The sequence below is a fragment of the Canis lupus genome, chromosome 6 (assembly GCF_048164855.1).
Source record: "Canis lupus baileyi chromosome 6, mCanLup2.hap1, whole genome shotgun sequence".
Lineage (NCBI taxonomy): Eukaryota > Metazoa > Chordata > Mammalia > Carnivora > Canidae > Canis > Canis lupus.
The window spans coordinates 48,179,848-48,201,023 of NC_132843.1; the positions used below are offsets into that span (position 1 = coordinate 48,179,848).

Here is a 21,176-nt window from a genome sequence, read left to right on the forward strand (position 1 = left end):
ACCTCTGAAGTCCTGACAACTTAACTTCCAGATTAGACTTTGAATCTGCCACCCCTCTTTATTTTTGCCACGTGCTCTCCCTGGACCTCATGTATCTACTTCTGCTTCAAATCCTTCTCTACACAGTCATGGTGATGACCTGAGGGTACCAACTGGGTCATTTAGTAGCCAAACTAACATGAAGTCACTCCTTGCTGAGTTACAGGTAGAGATCGCACCAGGGGGAGCTGTCACACAAAGTAACCTTTATTTGCAGCAAATAAGGAGATCATGGAGAATAACTTCTGAAGCCACAGCTGCCGAACAGGAGTGAGTGGGTTCTCTTTATTTAGGGTTGGATGAATATTCAGAAAGGGAAGTTTTGTTATAATATGTAGAGATAGGCATTAGGCCACACAGATATACTTAGGGAACGGGCTGGTCCATCATTATATATTACCTGAGGTCTGTGCTCCTCCTAGGGCAGAGACTTCAACATTACAGTGAGGTAGAGGTAAAGGTCAGGCACCCAGGCACCTGCAGGTGTGAGTCAGTGGTTGAGCTCAAACCAGTCTAGGCTGGCCAGATCTCTTCCTATTGTTGGCCTCTAAACAGTAAGGTTAACATTCTTGTGAAGAAGCAAAGGGCTCTTGGGGGCACGTGGGTGGGTAGTGGGGTCTTGCTGGTGACAGTTTCACCCCAGAACTTGCAATTCTGTAATGATTTCTCATCACATTTTGAATAATCACCGCTGACATCATAAAGGTGCTGTGTGGTCTTTCTCCTGCCTGCCTCTACTTGCTTCTCCCCGACACTGTTCCTTCTTCCTGCTCCAACCTTCTGGCTTTCTGACAATCTTCAGAACAAAAGCACCACATTCCAGGGCCTGTGGGGATCAGCAGGAAAGGCCACCAAGAGGCTGATGACTGGGAGTGATAGGGGAAACAAAGAAGAAGAAAAAACTTTAAATTTCCTTACTACCTACAGCCCATTGACAAGTTCTTAAAACAGGCAGAGTGACATTCCTCCAGGGACTCAACTGTCTTCATGTTAATACTTTGCTAAGGGCAAAAGGCAATTTTAGCCCCATCCCCAGGATCCTGTAAGTCTAAAATTCCTCTAGAAGTTCCCTTTATCTCTGAACCCTTCAAGATAGTGTTGGGCAATCATATGCTCCCAAGCACATCACCCACCGACATACATCTGAAGGGTCTAATGACTCAGGTTTTATTAGACGGTAATAAAAGACCTTTTCCCAACAATAGCTAGTTCTTTTAAGGTCCTAGAAACCTTGCTTCCAAATTCCTTAGAGATTTACACTATCTCTAACCCCCTCCCAACTTGAAAGTATATAATGGGCCACTCCTCATGACCCCAGGGCAGCTCTTTCTGCCCTTGGATCCTGTCCCTGTGTGTTAATAAAACATCTCTTTGCACCAAAGACATCTCAAGAATTCTTTCTTGGCTGTCAGCTTGGAACCCTAACATCTTTCCTACATCTGGAAGACCAGGCTGCTGAGGCCCTCCTGCAAGAGATCTCCCTGGAGGAGAACTAAAGTATGTATTCATCAGAGCCACACAGACTCTCCAGGAACGTTCAAGAGAAGCAATTGGAATGTTTCTGTTAATGGGACAGGGACCCTACTCTTCCTCTAAAATGGGATCATAAAGCAGAACCAAACTGTCACATGTTTGAGGACAGAGTACAAGTGATTTTATTAGATCTGATTTCATACAATCAGGAGAGGAAAAAGAAAAGCCATGACTTCTGGGATATTTGATCAGAGAAATAAAATCCAATCCCTGACAAGTGAAGGTGTAGAGGCCAGGGGAAGTCTGCTCAAGGTGGGCCACTTAGACATGAGCATTCTTTTGAGTTAAAAGTGATCAAAATCTAGAAGATACAGGAAAAGCTTACCTCCCCCCTCAACTTCTTGCTTTATAGGAATAGAACTATTAACAGAGATTCCTCTTCACCTAAGAAAGCTTTCTATATAATAACCTTTGTTTTCCAAACATTGAGTCCTCACCTAGTATAGCTAATGATCTTTCTCTTCTTTGTATCCTCAGTCTATATCTCTCTTTGCTCATATAAGCATCATGTTGCCTACCTTTGGAATTCATGTCTGTGTGGATTTCCTGTAAGTACCCTATTACATTTGATTTTTCTCTGTTAATCTGTCTCATGTCACCTTGGTTCTAAGTCCAGCTAGAAGGATCTGGAAGGGCAGAGGAAATTCTTCCTCCCCCAGAAAGATCGGTACCTGAATCACCCAGGTAATTGCATCCATAAATTCTGCTATACTTGTATGTTGTCTTGGATAATTTTCTGGATTACAAAGTAATGTGAGTTCACTGCTTGGTGAGGTACAGATGGAGATTACAGGGAGTTGTCACCCAAAGGAAACTTTATTTGCAGGAAACAAGAAGATCAAGGGAAGTAATTTCCAAAGCCATGACTCCTGGAGCAGGGTTGTGGGTTCTTTTTATTCAGGGTTGAGGGTGAATACTTAGGGGAGCATTATCATCACATGTAAAGGTGGGTATAAGGTTGTGCAGAGTACTTAGAAAACATGCCTATACATGCATTGCATATTATGTTAATGAAACTTGTGTTCCTCCTAAGGCCGACTCTAACATTATAAGGAAGCACAGATAACCTGGGAAGAGAAGCGGCCTGGGACTTGCTCTGAGAGTCTGTATAAACTGAATGGGATCCTGGGCTCCCTATCTGGGATAAGGAATGCAGAGCCTTGCCTACTTCTTCATCACAACTGATTTATTGTGTCTGATAGAGTTGGTCTATTCCCTGGCCTGGTAGAGACAGTTCTTGCATCTTCTTCTTCTCCTAAAATCCTTAACTGCTGAGGTTTTTGCATTTCTTTGAAATTCTGACACCTCCTGGGAAGTTCTGCAAGAAGTGTGCTCTCAGGAAAGTAGGGCAGAGATCATGGAAAAGAAGTAGAGACCTAAAATGGCTTCTCTCATGTCATGAAAGCTGTGTCTTGTCTTTTTCTGGGGACCCCTAACTCTTTCTGCTCAGCCTATGCCTATGTCTTTTCCCTGAGTGCATTATAACTCCCTTACTGAAGAGCACTGGAGGTGGGATGTGCATAAGCATTAAAGACTACTCTTTTTCTCTTAATTCCTTTAAAATGTGTATGGGTGTGTAAAGCAAAGATTTATAACTTGCACTGTGTGGTGTGGGACACATGCTGATGTACACCGGACAGTTACAGAATAGGGGAGAAAGGGTAGGAAATGGCCCTCCACAGGTGCAGGGTTCTTATATTTTATGTGAAGCGGCATAGAACATTGTTAATTCTAAGCAGACTGTGAAAAGCTAATGATGTATATTTCAATACCTTTAGAAACCACTAAATAGTAATAATAACACCAAGAGGTATAGCTAAAAGTCAATTCCGTAATCCAAAATGATCCACTAATCCCAAAGAAAGATGGAAGTGGGGGAGGGAAAACAAGACAACCAGCAAACAAATCACCTCCTTAAGGGTAGAAGACTTTGTTGAACAGGAGAGGTGGGGTAGACAGAATTAACATCACTGAGCATTCACATTAGCCTAAGGGGTGGGTGTTGCCTTGAGGGCCTCAGGATGCCCTGCCAGGGAGTTGGGGAAGCTTAGGGGGTGGGACTGCTCCCGGGCCTGTCCTGCACGGGTCCTGTGAACTATGAGTTAGTGCAGGGAACCCAGATCTATTACTAGTTGATGGACTCACATTTTCTGGGCTCATATGAGTAAATACAATGTGCTAATTAAACGTGATTAAGTCATCAGTGTGATCTGGACACTCTCTCCCTAAAGTCCTATTTGCATGGGAAACCACTTTATAACCAGAAGGGTCTTGAAAATTATGTGATTAGCATCTCCCAGTTATAGTCTGGAGAGAGCACAAATACTGAAGCAAACCCTGAGAACTCCACTGGGGGCTCAGGGGCCTGTAGGATTCTCTTTTCCACTTCTGGACTGTTATTCAGCTCTCAGACCCCCTTGCTTACCACCACACAGAATACTTGGTTGTAGATCTCCAGATCTTTCTAATATTTGCATTGAAAGACATACACACTTTTTGATACTTATTATAAAAATGAGATTATCAATATATTCCCTTATGTAATTTTATTTCTATTGAAAATATCATAAACACATTTCCAGATATGCATGTACATGTGGATCCTGTCACTTTTTTTGTAGCTCTGTAATATTCTGGTGAACAGATGGCAGCAACAAAGGACTCTTTCTCCCTTTTGTTAATGGTTATGTAAGCAGACAGAGTAAGGGGTCCCTGGAAAAAGAAAGGTGAGACATAGCACCTTGACATAAGAAAAGTCATTTTAGGCACCTGGCCATCTTGTGATCTTTGCCTGGCCAGCACTACTTGCCCCAAACCCATTTCTTACAGAATGTCCTGAAATATGTTGAAATTGCAGAATAGACCTTACTAATTAGTAATTTTAAGGAAATAAAAGAAATAAGAGAAACAGGTACTCTCAGGCTAGGAGATAGCCCAATTATTTCAGGGACAATAAATTAGTGGTAAAATTCCCAGGGCTGATTCAAAAGTAGAGATTGACTTGAAGAACACTCTTGGGTTATCTTGGCAGGATCTAAGCCAACTCTTGCAGGCCTCTTGACTCCCATCTACTAAGACCTGGACTCTTTCACCTTGAGAGGACTTTTATCCCAGTTCCATGCTGAAGTCCTCCTTCTGCAAATCCCTCATGAATTTTTATGTACCCTTAGCTTAGAACTTGCCCAGTTTTGTTGTTCAAGGAGACATTGCTTTGGGAAAGATCCCGAGTGTACTCCTTTTCTTGTATAAGTAAAACCCTCCCTTCTATTCTTTGGCTTAGTTGTGTCTTGGCTCAACACTCACCAAAGGTGAACCCAGTTTTGGGTAACAGTTACTTGTTTGTTACCCTGCCACTTTTACTGAAGAGCCTCTGAAAGGCCACCATGCTGGTTAAGAGTGTGAAGGAAAGAAATGCCAGCTCCATCTGTGGGAAGGTCATCGGGGCACAGGCCAAGAGCAACAAGGGGTGGGACCTCATTCCAGCACAGCCATGCTCTCTTGCTGAGATTCCAGGTGGGCTACCCAGTTTACCATCTTGGCCTGGGAGCTGCTCCTGTGGGCTCAGGGCTCTGCTAAGTGACATAGGGGTTAGACAAAAGTAAATCCTGTGGCCCTGGCCCTTGCAGACTCAGCATTGCTGCAGAGCCAGGACTGTCACACATAGCAATCACAGCAGGGCCAAGCCAGTGTTGGGACCAGAAGATGAATTCTTCAATAGATGGGTTGGAACAGTGGTTCAGCATTTGGGAAGTAGGGGAGCTGAATCCTTCCCTCTGTTATTACACTAATATAAATTATAGGTGGATCAGGATTGATGTGTAAAATGGACAGAAACTTAGCAAAGTTAGAAAAAAAACACAAAGCATTTTTGTCATATTTTACAATCAAGGAGGGGAACACTTATCCTAAGCAGGACAGGGATCCCAGAAGCCACAAAAGAAGAGTGAAAAACTGGATCTCATAAAAAATTGACAACATCTGGAAGAAATAAAAAAAGCCAACCATAAACAAAATAAAAAGGCACTGTTTTGCAGCACAGGTAGCAGATAAATTTCTCAAATAAATAAGCAAAGAGGCTTATAAAACATTAGAAAAGGGGCAGCCCAGGTGGCTCAGCGGTTTAGTGCTGCCTTCAGTCCAGGGTGTGATCCTGGGGACCCAGGATCGAGTCCCATGTCAGGCTCCCTGCGTGGAGCCTGCTTCTCCCTCTGCCTTGTATCTCTGCCTCTCTCTCTGTGTCTCTCATGAATAAATAAATAAAATCTTTAAAAAAAAAAAACATTAGAAAAATGATGAGCTCCTCCCAAACCCCAAATAAGCAGAATTCACTAAAGAGAAAAAGCAAATTGCCAATTAACACTTGACAGGTGCTAAAAAACAGACACAGAATAAAATAGTATTGGGTGATTTTATACCTTATAGAGTGATAAATTATTTTTAAAGATTTCTACTTCCAGTATAATGATGAAGTGGGATTACTCATGATGACCAAGTGAGATTGATCCCCTGGATACAAGGGTGGTTCAACACTCATAAAACAATCAATGTGATAGATCACATCAATACAAGGAAAAACAAAAACCATATGATCCTCTCAATCGATGCAGAGAAAGCATTTGACAAAATACAGCATCCAACCTGATTTAAACTCTTCAGAGTGTAGGGATAGAAGAAACATTCCTCAGCATTTTAAAAAAGCATCTTAAAAGAGAAAGTAATCTACGAAAAGCCCACAGCAAATATCATTCTAAATGGGGAAACACAGAGCTTTTCCCCTAAGATCAGGAACACGACAGGGGTGTCCACTCTCACCACTGCTATTCAACTTAGTACTAGAAGTCCTAGCCTCAGCAATCAGACAACAAAAAGAAATAAAAGGCATCCCAAAGTCCAACTCTCCCTCTTTGCAGATGACATGATACTGTATATAGAAAACCCCCAAGTCTCCACCCCAAGATTGCTAGAACTCTTACAGCAATTCAGCAAAGTGGCAGGATACAAAATCAGTGCACACAAACCAGTGGCATTTCTATACACTAATAAGGAGACTGAAGATAGAGAAATTAAGGAATCCATGCCATTTACAATTGCACCCCAAATCATAAGATGCCTAGGAATAAACCTAACCAAAGAGGTAAAGGATCTATACCCTACAAACTACAGAGCACTTCTGAAAGCAATTGAGGAAGACACAAAGAGATGGAAAAATATTCCATGCTCGTGGATCGGAAGAATAAATATTGTGAAAATGTCTATGCTACCCAGGGCAATTTACATGTTCAATGCAATCCCTATCAAAATACCATGAACTTTCTTCACAGAGTTGGAACAAATAATCTTAAGATTTGTGTGGAATCAGAAAAGACCCCGAGTAGCCAGAGGAATATTGAAAAAGAAAACCAATGCCAGGGGCATCACAATACCAGAATTCAAGCTGTATTACAAAGGTGTGATCATCAAGACAGTGTGGTACTGGCACAAAAACAGACATATAGATCAATGGAACAGAATAGAGAACCCAGAAATGGGCCCTCAACTCTATGGTCGACTAATATTTAACAAAGCAGGAAAGAATATCCACTGGAAAAAGGACAGTGTCTTCAATAAATGGTGTTGGGGAAATTGGACGGCCACATGGAAAAGAATGAAACTGGACCATTCTCTTACACCAAACACAAAGATAAGCTCAAAATGGTTGAAAGATCTAAATATTAGACAAGAATCCATTAAAATCCTAGAGAAGAACATCAGGAACAACTTTTCTAACCTTGGCCACAGCAACTTCTTGCAAGACACATCTATGAAGGCAAGGGAAACAAAAGCACAAATTAACTATTGGAACTTAATCAAGATAAAAAGCTTCTGCACAGCAAAATAAATTATTTTGTCAACAAAACTAAAAGACAACCTACAGAATGGGAGAGGATATATGCAAATGACATATCAGATAAAGGGTTAGTATCCAAAATCTATTAAGAACTTATCAAATTCAACACCCAAGAAACAAACAATCCCATCATGAAATGGGGAGATGGGGAGAAGACATGAACAAAAATCTCACCAAAGAAGACACACACATGACCAACAAGCACATGAAAAAATGCTCTGCATCACTTGCCATCAGGGAAATACAAATCAAAATCACAATGAGGGGCAGCCTGGGTGGCTCAACAGTTTAAGTGCCTGCTTTCCAGGGCGTGATCCTGGGGTCTCAGGATTGAGTCCTGCGTCAGGCTCCCTGCATGGAGCCTGCTTCTCCATCTGCCTGTGTCTCTGCCTCCCTGTGTGTGTGTCTATCATGAATAAATAAATAAAATCTTAAAAAAAATAAAACTTCCTAAAAAAAAAAAATCACAATGAGATTCCACCTCACACCAGTGAGAATGGTGAAAATTAACAAGACAGGATACAACAAATGTTGGAGAGGATGTGGGAAGGGGGAACCCTCCTGCACTGTTGATGGGAATGCAAGCTGTACAGCCACTCTGGAAAACTGTGATGGCTACCCTACGACCCAGCATTTGCACTCCTGGGTATTTACTCCAAAGATACTGATGTAGTGAAATGCTGGGACACCTGCACCCCGGTGGTCATAGCAGCAATGTCCACAATAGCCAAACTGTGGAAGGAGCCACAATGTCCTCGACAGATGAATGGATAAGGATGTGGGGTGTGTGTGTGTGTGTGTGTGTGTGTGTGTATACACATAGACACAATGGAATATTACTCAGCCATTAGAAAAGACAAATACCCACCCTTTGATTCGACATGGATGGAACTGGAGGGTATTATGCTGAATGAAATAAGTCCATCAGAGAAGGACAATAATCATATGGTTTCACTCATACATGGAATATAAGAAATAATGAAAGGGGTTATAAGGGAAAGGAGGGGAACTGAGTGGGAAAAATTAGAGAGACAAACCACGAGAGACTCCTAACTCTGAAAGAAACAAAGGGTTGCAGAAGGAGTGGTGGATGGGGGGATGGGGTAACTGGGTGATGGGCACTCTATTGCAGTTATCTGTTTAGATGTGTGTTGTCCCCATGAAGATGTAAGAACAGGCACAGATACTTGGGCAAGTCTTCTGCTGGAGTGGCCCATAGTAGGTGTGTACATGTGTCTTTTAATAAATGCAGGAAGGGGCAGCAAGCAATCTACTAACAGTGTTTTTTGGGTGTTTCCTCTCATGTTCGCTAGCCTGCCTTCTGCCCAGCTTTGTTGCTGACACCTGCATGTTCAGTCTCAAGATCAGCAGACCTCCAAAAACTTGCTGCTTGACCACATCCACCTCTCTCATTCCCACTCATAAACTACTGGGTTTTCATGTCCTGCCCAAGGCCTTGTGACTCTTTTCCAAAATAAACGCAGGCCACCCTTTCTGGTTGTGTGGGCTCTTGCTTAGTCTGGGTGGGGAGAGGGAGGGACAGGTTACTAAAAAAGGATCACAGATTGTAGATTAAGCAGGACCAAGATGTTGAGGGCATAGGGATCAGGCTCTGAGCAATGATGGGGAGACAGGAGTCAAATATCCTCAGGCCCATCACACATAGCCCTTCAAATGGTATTTGTGCATGGAAACTAGCTGGATCTGGCCTTCAGTGACAAGGGCTCCATCTGTGTCACCCCTTTCCTCTCTGCTTGTATCAGCATACTTATTTCTTCATATACAACATACAGGTACACTCATGGAAATGGAAAAGAGACTCTGCTGAATTTCAGAATACAACAGCACATTGGCCTGACTTGAGTCAGGAGTCACAGCTTCATTTTTTTTGCAGCCCTCACAGAACTTGAGAGAAGGAGCTGGTGGACCTTAGCAAGGGTCCCTCTACACCTTCAGGTCTGTCTTTCTGGAGAAAGCAGAAAGGACTGGTCTAAACCAGGGAAGGACCAAGGGGTTTTTAGTCAGAGACACGGCATTTTCTTTGGATTTTACAGTTGCCTGACTCAGCACAGAGATGCAGTAGGGGGAAAGAGCAGCAAAGTGTTTTAGTCTCTGATTTTAGGAGAAAGAAGTTGACTTTATCTCCCCAAGGTGGCTTCTTCTCGAGCCAATCTCTCTTTGACACTACTCTCTCTCTAAAGCCCAATTTTTTTGGAAGAAGGTGTTGGAGTGTGCAGGGTGATGACTACATTAAGAGGCAGGCTGGGTTATTTCTCTGTAGTGTTGAACCATGTGGACTGTAGCCTCATTGTGGGTCCAGAGCAGCTGTGCCAGAGTGGTGGAGCTTGACCTCTTCTGAACTTTGCCAAGAATGGGCAAGGGGGTGGAAGTTTATATATTCATACATGGTTTTTTAAATCACTGTAAAACTATGGACCTCAATGTGTTTTTTTTTTTTTTTTTAATCACCATAAAACTACGGACCTCAGCTATGAAAACAGCCCACTATATAACTCACTGGGCTCCTCTGATACTGGATTTGGTGAGCAGGGACTCCAACCACAGTGGTTTAGCTGTCTTCTTTTACTTGCCAACATTATTCTATTTCATTTGATTTTTTTTTTTAAGATTTTATTTATTTATTCATGAGAGTCACAGGGAGAGGCAGAGACATAGGCAGAGGGAAAAGCAGACTCACTGCAAGGAGCCCAGTGCAGGATTCAATCCCAGACACCGGGATCATGCCCTGAGCCAAAGGCAGATGTTCAACTGCTGAGCAACCCAGGTGCCCCCCATTTGATTTCTTTTATCCTATTCTAGAAAAAAGTGTTTGCTTTTATTTGTCAGAATGTTAAATTCATTTGTTTTCACTAAAATCTTTCAAATACTACAAATGATTATAACACGGCCACCCTTGGGGTATGTGAGCCCCAGTAATTTTTTTTTTTTTTTTTGGTGTTCTGTCCATATAAATAATATGATGACAAAATGTCGAAATATGGATAAGTCAGAACCAACTAGTGGATGGGCTCCAAGAGAACTCAAGCTCAGGGCTTAGTGGGGAATTCTCAGTGGTCAAGCCCTGAACTTACCCCCTACCCAGTGTCTGACTTGAGTGACAGTCACTCAAAATTAAGGTATCAGCACCAACTAGTGGCCTATTTCACACAATTCCACAAAAGAAATACCATATCAGCCTATGAAAACTATCTGTTCTCTGCTCTCTCTCCTGGAATGAGGACCCAGCCACGGGGCCAGGCAGGGATGATGCATATTCATGAGTCCTAGGGTTCCTTGGGGCATCTGATCACCCTGAGGGGAACAATGACAAGGGACTGGAGAGCATCTTGGGATCTGGCACCCTGTTGCAATGGCAATGGTTCCAACCGACAAGAGATGTCTCAGAAAATTTTGAAGACACTCCAATGCACAGGGCTTTCGGAGGCACAAGGCTGACCCAGGGCAGGGGCCCCATTTGCCTGGGTCTAAGAGTTATACTGTATCTGAGTTTTCCTTTCCACTCAAAAACTCTATTTCTGATTACAAAAAAATCAGTACCTGTGTACTGATTATAGAATATTTACAAATTACAAAAAAATCTCTGGGAATCCCATATTAAATATTAATCATTCATTTCTTCATCAGCTATTATTGAATAATAGTGTCCATGCTGGGCACTTTGCTGGGGGCTGTGACTAGAACTACATACAAGGTAGATACAGTCCCTTCCATGAACCTGACACTCTAGCAGGTTGGTAATATTTAAAATTATTAATTGTTTTTTCAACTAGGCAATTTATTTACATGGCTCAAGTTCAAGAGGTATAAAAGAATGTGTAATGAAAAAATTCTTTTTTAGGGCAATGAAAATTTCCTGTATGATATTATGATGATAGCTATATGCCATTATACATTTCTCCAAGTCCATACCATGTACAACACCAAGAGTGAGCCCTAAGATAAACTGTGAACTTCCAAGGATTGTGATGCAGGTTCATCCTTGGGGAAAAAAAAAAATGTACCTTTGAGTGAATGATATTGTTAATGATGGAGGCTATGCATGTGGGGACAGGGAGTATATGGAAAATCACTGTACCTTCCTCTCAATTTTGTTATAAACCTGAAACTGCTCTGAAAAATTAAGTCTTTGAAAAAAAATTTCGTCTCTACTCATTTCCCTCCCCAAAGGCAACCAAAATTTTATATATGCACTATGTTAGAAAATATACATATTCCTTCTCCCCAACTTTATTTAAAGCAAATAGTAGCATAGAAAATCCAAACCATTTTACATATGTATCTAAGTTTTTTTCACTTAAAATATATCTTGGAGATGATTCCATATGAGTTTATAAAGTGTTTTCTCTATCTTACAGTTGCATAAACTTCAGCCACATGTCATAATTATTTAACAAGCTCTGATGGATGCTTTATTTTCAGGCTTTTCTGCATTCTGCTGCAGTAGTAAGGACACACATATATTATCTTCTCAAATGTGTGAACATATCATAATTTACCCTTGGAAGTGGAATTGCTGCATCAAAAGATATGTGAATTTGTAATTTTGATAGGTATTGCCAAGTTGTTTTTGTTTTCAATAGAGTTTGTACCAAATAACATTCCAGCCAGGTATGGGTGAGTTCTGATGGCTGGTAACATTTTGACATATTCTTTTCCAGGCTTTTTCTTTTTCTTCTCTGTCTCTCTGTCTCTGTCTCTCTCCTCTGTCTCTGTGTCTCTGTCTCTGTCTCTCTCTCTCTCTCTCTCTCTATATATATATATATATATATAGAATGTATGTATCTTGGGGTCCTATGGCACAGCTTTACTTTTGTATCTTTGTAAAACTATTTTATTCTCTAAGTAGAACAAAGTGATCTACTCTTTCCATCATATTCTTTTCTATGTCACATATATAGCTGACCCCACTCAAGATTATAAAAAGCTGAGCCCTGTCATAACTTCCTTTTATATTCTAGTTTCATGCTTTTGGAACGTTAGTGAGTTCAAATATATAGTAATCAGGATTTAGTCAGGTGACTAATCACATTTACACTCAAACTTACAGCCTATTCCCACAGCCTGGCCACCTATCTTGTATTAGAGTGAGGGAAATAGCATATGTTGGCTAGGGCAAAACAGTGAGAGATGGTGCCTCTGCTTGTGCCGGATAAATAATTTCCCAGGATAATAATAATCTTGGATGGAAATAGAGAAAAGAGAGGCACTGTTTAAAAAGGCAGTGATGGGCACCTTTCACTTAACTTTGCTCTTGTGCATGCACATGTACATACACCATAGGAAAACAATGGGGCTTTTGTTTTTGTTTTTTGAATACAAAGTGTTCAAGAATATGACTTATCCATAAGTTCTTCCCTGAAGTTTAAAATTGCATACTGTTTGTAATTCACTGTTTGTTGTTTAACGTAACAAAATCATTTTACTATGCCATTCAGTAGTCTCCTCTAACATTTTGTAATAGCTATAATGTATTCCACCATAGGATTAACATATAATTTTTTCAACCAATTCTCTAATGTTTTGAAGGTTTTTTTAAGTCATTTTAGAAACTGTGGCATCAGTGTATTATCTGGGACAAACAGGTCATTTTCCTATTCCTTGTAAGAATCACATATGAAAATATCTTTGGGTTTTTTATTATTCACAAGGGATAGCTCTACATGCAATATGGGAAGAAAGCTAAATTATCCACCAAAGAAGTAATATTCTGTTTAGAAAGACAAGGTATTTACCAGTTCAACAAGAGAAATCTTGAGGCATTGGGGGCTCTGTCCCTCCTGAATGATACAGTCAATAAGAGATTGGATTCAGAAGGAGAGACTGCTGTGTCTCTGTGGCAGGAAAGGTTTTATGTAGAATGTGATTCTCTGCCTTGATTGTACAGTAGCACCATCTGGACCTTACCTCCCAAGATTCTGATTAAATTCATCTAACTGGGGCTCACACTTCTGGATTCTTGTAGCCATTATAAGGACCACTTTATATAGAAGGTATACTTGTGTGAATCTTGAAGAATAGGTAAAGTTATATAGAAAAAAATGGTGCTGGGTATTATAAATGAGCAGAGGATGGTGAAGATGAGATTTATATAAATAAAATTTACATAAATAAGTGGAGATGGGAAATATTCATCAAAAATATAGACTCTTGGAGCAGCACGGGTGGCTCAGTGGTTTAGTGCGCCTTCGGCCCAGGGCATGATCCTGGAGACCTGGGATCCAGTCCCACATCAGGCTCCCCACATGGAGCCTGCTTCTCCCTCTGCCTGTGTCTCTTCCTCTCTCTTTCTCTCTCTCTCTATGTCTCTCATGAATAAATAAATAAAATCTTTAAAAAATATATAGACTTTTGGAATTTTAGAGCTAAGAACACACAGACCATCAAATCACTGTGCTCACATTCCTCCTAATTGTTCCCTCTGAATGACACTGTTTATAGGCACTTCCACCTAGGGTATCTTATTTGACTTTCACATTGACTCTGTGGGCTAGGAAAAAAATGATTAACCCCATATTAGAGTTGAGGAAATCCTTATGGGTAATACTGGACTGTGCAGGGACTTGATAGAAATGAGAAAATAAATAGAATGATAATTAGGGGAATTTCATTTTCTTTTCTTTTTTTTTTTAATTTTTTAAGTTTATTTATTTATTTATTTATTCATTCAGAGAGAGCGAGAGAGAGGCAGAGACACAGGCAGAGGGAGAAGCAGGCTCCATGCCGGAAGAGAGAGGCAGAGACACAGGCAGAGGGAGAAGCAGGCTCCATGCCGGAAGCCTGACGTGGGACTCGATCCCAGGTCTCCAGGATCACACCCCGGGCTGCAGGCGGCGCTAAACCGCTGCGCCACCAGGGCTACCCGGAATTTCATTTTCTATGACAGCAGACAGCAGGCTGTATTTTTTGAACCACATTCCTACTGAAGATGACTTAAAATGATAGAATATGAAAAACTTTCTTAAAAGTTACTGAAAAGATAATTTCTTAAAAGATCTAGAAAAGACAGTTCAAAATTTGGAAGTCAAGAAATAAGAGGTTACTGGTGGGCTACAGTTCACTCTGGCTCTGGAGGCATTTGCAGATTTGGCTGGAAGCAGGCAAGAAACTGAACTGAAACTGAGCTACCTCAAAAGGACAGAGACCAGACTATGCCTGGCTCCTTTTTCTCCTCCTTCTCAAGTGAGAAGAGTTTGGGGTTGGTTGGGGAAAAGACCTGCCACTGAGTTTGAAAAACCAATGATGACCCTATGAACCTTTGCAGATCAAATTAACAATATCAGGCATGGAGACATATTTACTTCTAAATGGTTACAAGTTCCTAGTACCCAGGTTCTTGGCAATTACAAATGCAAAACCTCTCTGGTTGCAGAAATGTTCATCCTAGGCCTCTGGAAAAATCTCACAGATAAATTTTCAAGTGAACAAAGTAGCACAAAATTAAAGAGGTTAGCACAACAAAGGAATGAGGTACAATGAACAAGTACGAACAGAAAAGCCAGCATAAACTAGCCCCCAAAGACTTCAAATGCTATAATTATTAGCAACAGGTTATTATTATTATTTTTTAATTAAGTATGCTCCACACCCAACATAAAACCTGAACTCAGGACCCTGAGATTTAAGAGTCATGTGCTCTAATGACTTTGCCAGCCAGGTGCCCCCAAAACAGATTATTTTGAATGATAGTTATGCTAAAAAAAAAATACAAGAAGCGTGAAAATATCTTCAGGAAGGGTGCCTTGGTGGCTCAGTCAGTTAAGAGGTTGACTCATGATTTTGGCTCAGGTCGCGATCTCAGACTGGTGAGGTTGATCCCCAAGTCAGGCTCTGCACTCAGAGGGATGTCTACCTGAGATTCTTTCCATCTGTCCCTCCTCCAACTCCCACTCTCCCACACTCTCTCAAATAAATAAGTAAGTAAGTAAGTAAATAAATAGATCTATCTTTTAAAAATATCTTCAGGAAACAGGAAACTATAACAAGTGAAATAACAGATTTGTAAAAGAACCAAATATATCTTCTTACATGAAAAAATAAAGTAAACCAAATTAATGTTTCAGTAAAATGGGTTTTAAAGCAGATTGAACACGAGGAGAAAATGACAAATCTGAAAGATAGGTCAGAAGATATTATACAGAATGAGAGAGAGAAAAAGATAGAAATTAAGTAAGAAAGGGTGAGAAAACTTTAAGGCAGAATAAGAAGTTTCCAGAAAGGGAGAGAGCTTTGGGAGAGGCTCTATTTGAAAGGGTTATGTCTGAGAATTCTCTGGAAAGGTTAACCATACCAACATACAGATTCGATGAGCCTAATGAACTCCGAGGAAGACAAACAAAAAGAAAGTCATACGTAAGCACATCACAGTGAAACTGCAGATAATCAAAATCAATGAGAATATTTTGAAAACACAGAGGAAGGAAGGGGGATGGAAGGGAGAAAGAGAGACAGAGAGAATGAATTACCTTCAAAGCAGCCATAGTTGGATTGACGGCTAACTTCTCATTAGCAAAAATAGAAACCAAAAGAATATGGAAGGACCTCATTAGTACATTGGAAGAAAAGAACTGCAAATCTAAATTTCTATACTGAATGAAAATGTATGTAAGAATGAAGATAAAGAGCATCCCTGGGTGGCTCAGCGGTTTGGTGCCTGCCTTTGGCCCAGGGCATGATCTTGGAGTCCTGGGATGGGGTCCCACGTCGGGCTCCTTGCATGGAGCCTGCTTCTCCCTCTCCCTCTCCCTCTGCCTGTGTCTCTGCCTCTGTGTGTGTATGTGTGTGTATGTGTATGTGTGTGTATGTGTGTGTGTGTGTGTGATGAATAAATGAATAAAATCTTTAAAAAAAAAGAATGAAGATAAAGACAGTTTTAGATAAAGAACAAGAGAGCTCATCATCAGCAAATCTCAGAAAATGAAATGATTAAGGAAGTGGTACCCTTAGCATAAAATTAATGCCTGATGGAGCTTTAAAAAAATACTTAAAGTAGAATGATGGTTGCCAGGGGTTGGGGGAGGGGAGAATGGAGAATTGTTATCTACAGGATACAGAACTTCAGTTTGAGAAGATGAAAAACTCTGGAGACAGTATGGTGATGGTTGCATAACAACGTGAATACACTTAATGCCACTAAACTTAAAAATGATACACCAAGGGGTGCCTGGATGCTCAGCCAGTGGAGCATATGCCTTTTGATCTTGGGATTGTAAATTCAAGCCTCACATTGGGTATAGAAGCTTACTTTAAAAAAAAACAAAGAATACATTTTAAAAAAACAATACACATAAATGTACATAAATTCTGTTTGACAACAAAAATAGAAGTCTGAGGAGGTGGGCAGGTATAGGCATTTACCTGTTGTTTTCTCTGTGTCTGAAGCCCTGGAGGGGCTGGGGAACCACAGCTACATCTCTGCGACCCCCTGCCTCTGACATCTTTCTCCTCAATGACCCTCCAGCCACTGAGGTGCCGAGGGGGAGGTGAGGGGCAGCAGGAAGGACGCATTCTTTTCCCGCTTTTGGCTTCTGTGGCGGTTCAGAGCCTAAGAGCAACAGCAGACGCTGCCTACTTGAGGTCTGGCCCTCCTTCCATATCCTCAAGCTCTCTCCTCTTTTATCCTCTGTGTTCTCTAGTTATCCTTCTCTGTTTTTCTCTTCCTGCTTTTAAACATCTTATAGCAAATTTCTTATGTTAAATACCTCTACTTGGAATGCTCAGACTGACTCTGTTTTCCATGCTGCTTCATGGCTCTTTTCATACCCACCTTCCCTGCCCCGCCCCCAGCTCCATCTGGTGCCTCCTCTCATCATCACCCCTCTGCACCAGGATCCCCAGACAGCACTGCTGTTTTGCCCACCCTATTCTGTGTGGGAGAGGAGAGTTCAGCCCTCTGAAGGGCCCCACTGGGCTCCTCACACAGTGGGAGAGCCAGGTCTCTTTGGACTGAGACAATGGAAAAACATCCTCAGTAGTCTTTAATTTTCCTTGAAATAAATCTCAATCAGGATAGAACTTTGGCAACATTTTGTGAGTGTTGTTCTGAATGTTGGGGAAGGGTCTGGAAGGGACTCTATCCTGTGACCAGGTAGCACCCTATCTCCTGCTGTGGCTTCACCTGAGCTGCAGTGGACAACAGAACTGCTGTGTCCTTGGTGAGGCCTAGTCCAGTGTCTTTAGGAGCTTGTCTAGTTTTAGGGCCTGGTTTATGTCCTCTCAGTGATGCACATGAGCTCCTGATACCTGCATGCCCTACCATTCCAAATCTTCTCCACCTCCTCAGTTCCTCATCTTTTTATGCCCTCTTAGAAACTTCTACAATATCATACCCCTAGAATAGGAATCACATTTTGTCATTCCTTTCCTTAAAAATCTTTCAATGGCCTATTAGTATATTTTAAAATACTATCCTTAGTAACTTCCAGATAGTGGCCTTCTAAAAAGAAAATTGAAAACATCTAAAAGCTTTCTTAGGCAGAGTACTGTTTCTTTTTTTTTTCTTTCTTTCTTTCTTTTAAGATTTATTTATTTATTCATGAGAGATACAGAGAGAGAGAGAGAGAGAAAGAGATAGGCAGAGACACAGGCAGAGGGAGAAGCAGGCTCCATGCAGGGAGCCCCACATGGGACCTGATCCCAGGTCTCCAGGACCAGGCCCTGGACTGAAGGCAGTGCTAAACTGCTGAGCCACCTGGGCTGCCCAAGAGTGATGTTTCTTATGGGGAACCTGTACCATGGCACTACAGTCTTTAAAAACACTTACTGTCCCTTCTGGTCTTCTCAGGAGAGTTCACTCTTCTCTTTTTTTTTCTTAAGGTTTATTTATTTTTTTGAGAGGGAGAGATAGAGAGGGAGAGAGAGCACACACACGAGTTGGGGAGGAGCACAGGGAGAGGGAGAGAATCTCAAGCAGACTCCCCACTGGGCACGTGGTCTAAGCAGAGCTCTGTCTCAAAACCCTGAGATCATGACCTGAGCCAAAATCAAGAGTTAGTGGCTCCAGTGAGTGAAGGCTAGGGGCCCTGAAGTCCACTCTTCCTTACTGGCTGTAATTAAAAGCCCTTACCCCTCTCCTGCCTCCTATTGCATGGCTCCTATTTGCTCCACTCACTTCTCAAAGGTCCAGCCACACAGAAATGATTTTCCTTCTTCAAATACTCCATCCTGTTTTCTGTAGCTACAATATTATCCCCTCTCTTCTTGGTCTGGCTACTTCTTTCTCATCATATAGTTGCTCTGATATCACTGCCTCCAGGAGGTATTCCCAGACTCCAGATTTGAACCAGACACTGTAGGTATGTATCTAGAACCCTGTACCCCCTCACCACATTCTGCTGCAAAGTTCTGACCATTGAGCATACAGTAGGAATCTGTTTAATGAATGAAATAAAGTTTGAAAATATGCACTTCACTATAAGCCCATGGTATACCACTTTCTAACATCCACATGATAGCATTAAGCTTTTAAAAGTACCTAATATAGGTATTAGGTGGCCCAGGAACATGGTGGGCTGTGGGATGACAGTGAAAGAAGCATGAACAGTGAGGAAATATGCATTTATTGGTGGACATTAGTTACAGGAAGTATGGGATATGACTGGTGGAGGAACAGGTTGGGTGTGTTTATTAGAAGTTTGTGGTAGATGAAATAAGGCCACAAATTCCTTGAAGCTTCTTCCATCAAGAAATACTTTTGATTTCCACACACCTTAAATACAGTTTTGACCAAAGGATATGGTAGAAATAACACTGAGCAAGTCCCAGAGCCAGGACCACAAGAAGACTTGCAACTCCCAGTTTTGCGCCCATGGGATGCAGCCCTGAGACCAGTGCTAAGGAGCTGGCCGAGCCTACGGGAGGATGAGAGCCCACGCGGGTGGCCCACATTGGCCCACCGACAGCCAGAACCACCTGCTGGCCACAGAGAAAGCAGCAGAGCAACCTCCACCCAAACTACAGCATCACGGGAAATTTCCACGATTTTCTTAGGAAATAGTCCTCATCTTACAAAGGTTTTTTTTTTTTTGTTTGTTTGTTTAAGATTTTATTTATTCATGAGAGACAGAGAGAGAGAGAGAGGCAGAGACACAGGCAGAGGGAGAAGCAGACTCCACTCAGGGAGCCCGATGTGGGATTCAATCCCGGGTCCCAAGGATCATGCCCTGGGCTGAAGGCAAGTGCCGAACCCGCTGAGCCACCCAGGTGTCCCTTGTCTTACAAAGTTTAAGGTGATTTGTTATGCAGCAACAGTTAGCAAAAACTGGGGTGTGTTTTGTTTTGTTCCCTATTTTTCTCCTTAGGGTAAAAGGCTTGAATGGAAAAGAAACAGGCAGAACTCAATGGCAACAACAGACCAGGCTTAGAGCAGAGGAGAGAAAGCAGGTCCCCAGGGGATCTTCCCCGGTCCTCTGCCAGTGTGCCACCCCTTCTGCTCCAGGCATGCCTGTCCTCACCCGGGGGACACTCTTCCCTGCTGCTCTGTTTAATGTGTAATAGCTTAACTGAATGTAATGTGATCACTTAAGATAATGGTTTCATTTAATTTGGTTTAATGTAATAGCATTCATTGTTCAACAAAAATTGGCCCAGACTCTTTTTTTTTTTTTTTTTTTTTTACAGGGGTGGCAAAGAAATGGTTAAATGAAGTACAACAAAGAATGGGTGCCAATGAAGGAGGGTTCATTGGAGCCCCAGGGTCTGGAAGAAAGATTAAAAGAAGATGCCAAGAAATATTTGCTAAACTTTTTACTGTGTGCCCATTGTAAATAAAACCACTGCAAACATCCTGCTCCAACCAGAGAGGCCAAAACATGTGCACAAGTAGCAATAACAAAGCAAAATAAAATAAAGCAAACCGGAAACCAAAAGATCTCTGCTCACTTGCCATCCTGCACATCATACAGGCTATCTTCCCAGGTGCGTGCAGAACTGGCTCCTTTGTATTGTACGGACCCAGTGCAAATGTTACCTTCTCAGAGACACCTTCCCTGACTCCTGGGTCAAAGTATCCCCCCATCATCCCTATCCTAGGACCCCATTTCGTTTGTCTTTGTATACTTAACAATGCTTCTCTGTGTTTTCTTTTCCCTCACTAGATGGAGCTGCAGGAGGCTGGGCCCTCACCTGTCTTGCTCCCTACTGTCACTCTGGCTCTTAGAAGTGCCTGGCACACAAGAGGTGCTTTTTCGACATTTACTCAACATAAGTGAATTAAAAATGAAAAAAGAATTCTTTCCCATGAAAATGCTTTTCATTCTCCAAAGCGAAGTCAAAGTTCACTCCCTGTGAAACCCTCTGTGAGGAAACTCTCTCGAAGCACTGCTGAGCACCCCTGCCTGTGAGCTCTCCTATACTCATATTTCACTATCCTTATCCTACTGAGCTCCTCTGCAGTTATATGTCTACATCTCTGTCTCCAGTGTGGGCTGGTGAGCAAGTGTAATTCAGCTGCCATGCAAGACTAGCAGGTTCTCACAAGTAAATAAGCTTTTGTCTTAGACAGGAAGACTGGCAGAGGGGTTAGGAGCCTGGTTCTACACCAGACTGCTTGATTTCAAATCCTGGTTTTGCTGTTTGCTAGCTCTGGGAACCTAGGTGAGTTTCTTGATCTTTCTCTGGCCCAATTTCCTTATCTTTAAAATGTGAATAAAAGTATTTAAGATATAGGATGATTATGAGGAGTTAATGCATGCAGAGTACT

The 21,176-nt window shown here is 41.8% G+C and overlaps 1 long non-coding RNA gene across 1 annotated transcript; it reads left to right on the plus strand.

Moving 5' to 3' along the window:
- The first annotated feature begins 782 nt into the window (after positions 1-782).
- Positions 783-20,386, plus strand: LOC140634718 (uncharacterized). Its single transcript, XR_012032109.1, has 3 exons — positions 783-1,081; positions 2,050-2,120; positions 20,096-20,386. It is a non-coding gene; the product is annotated as an uncharacterized lncRNA (long non-coding RNA).
- Positions 20,387-21,176: the final 790 nt, after the last annotated feature.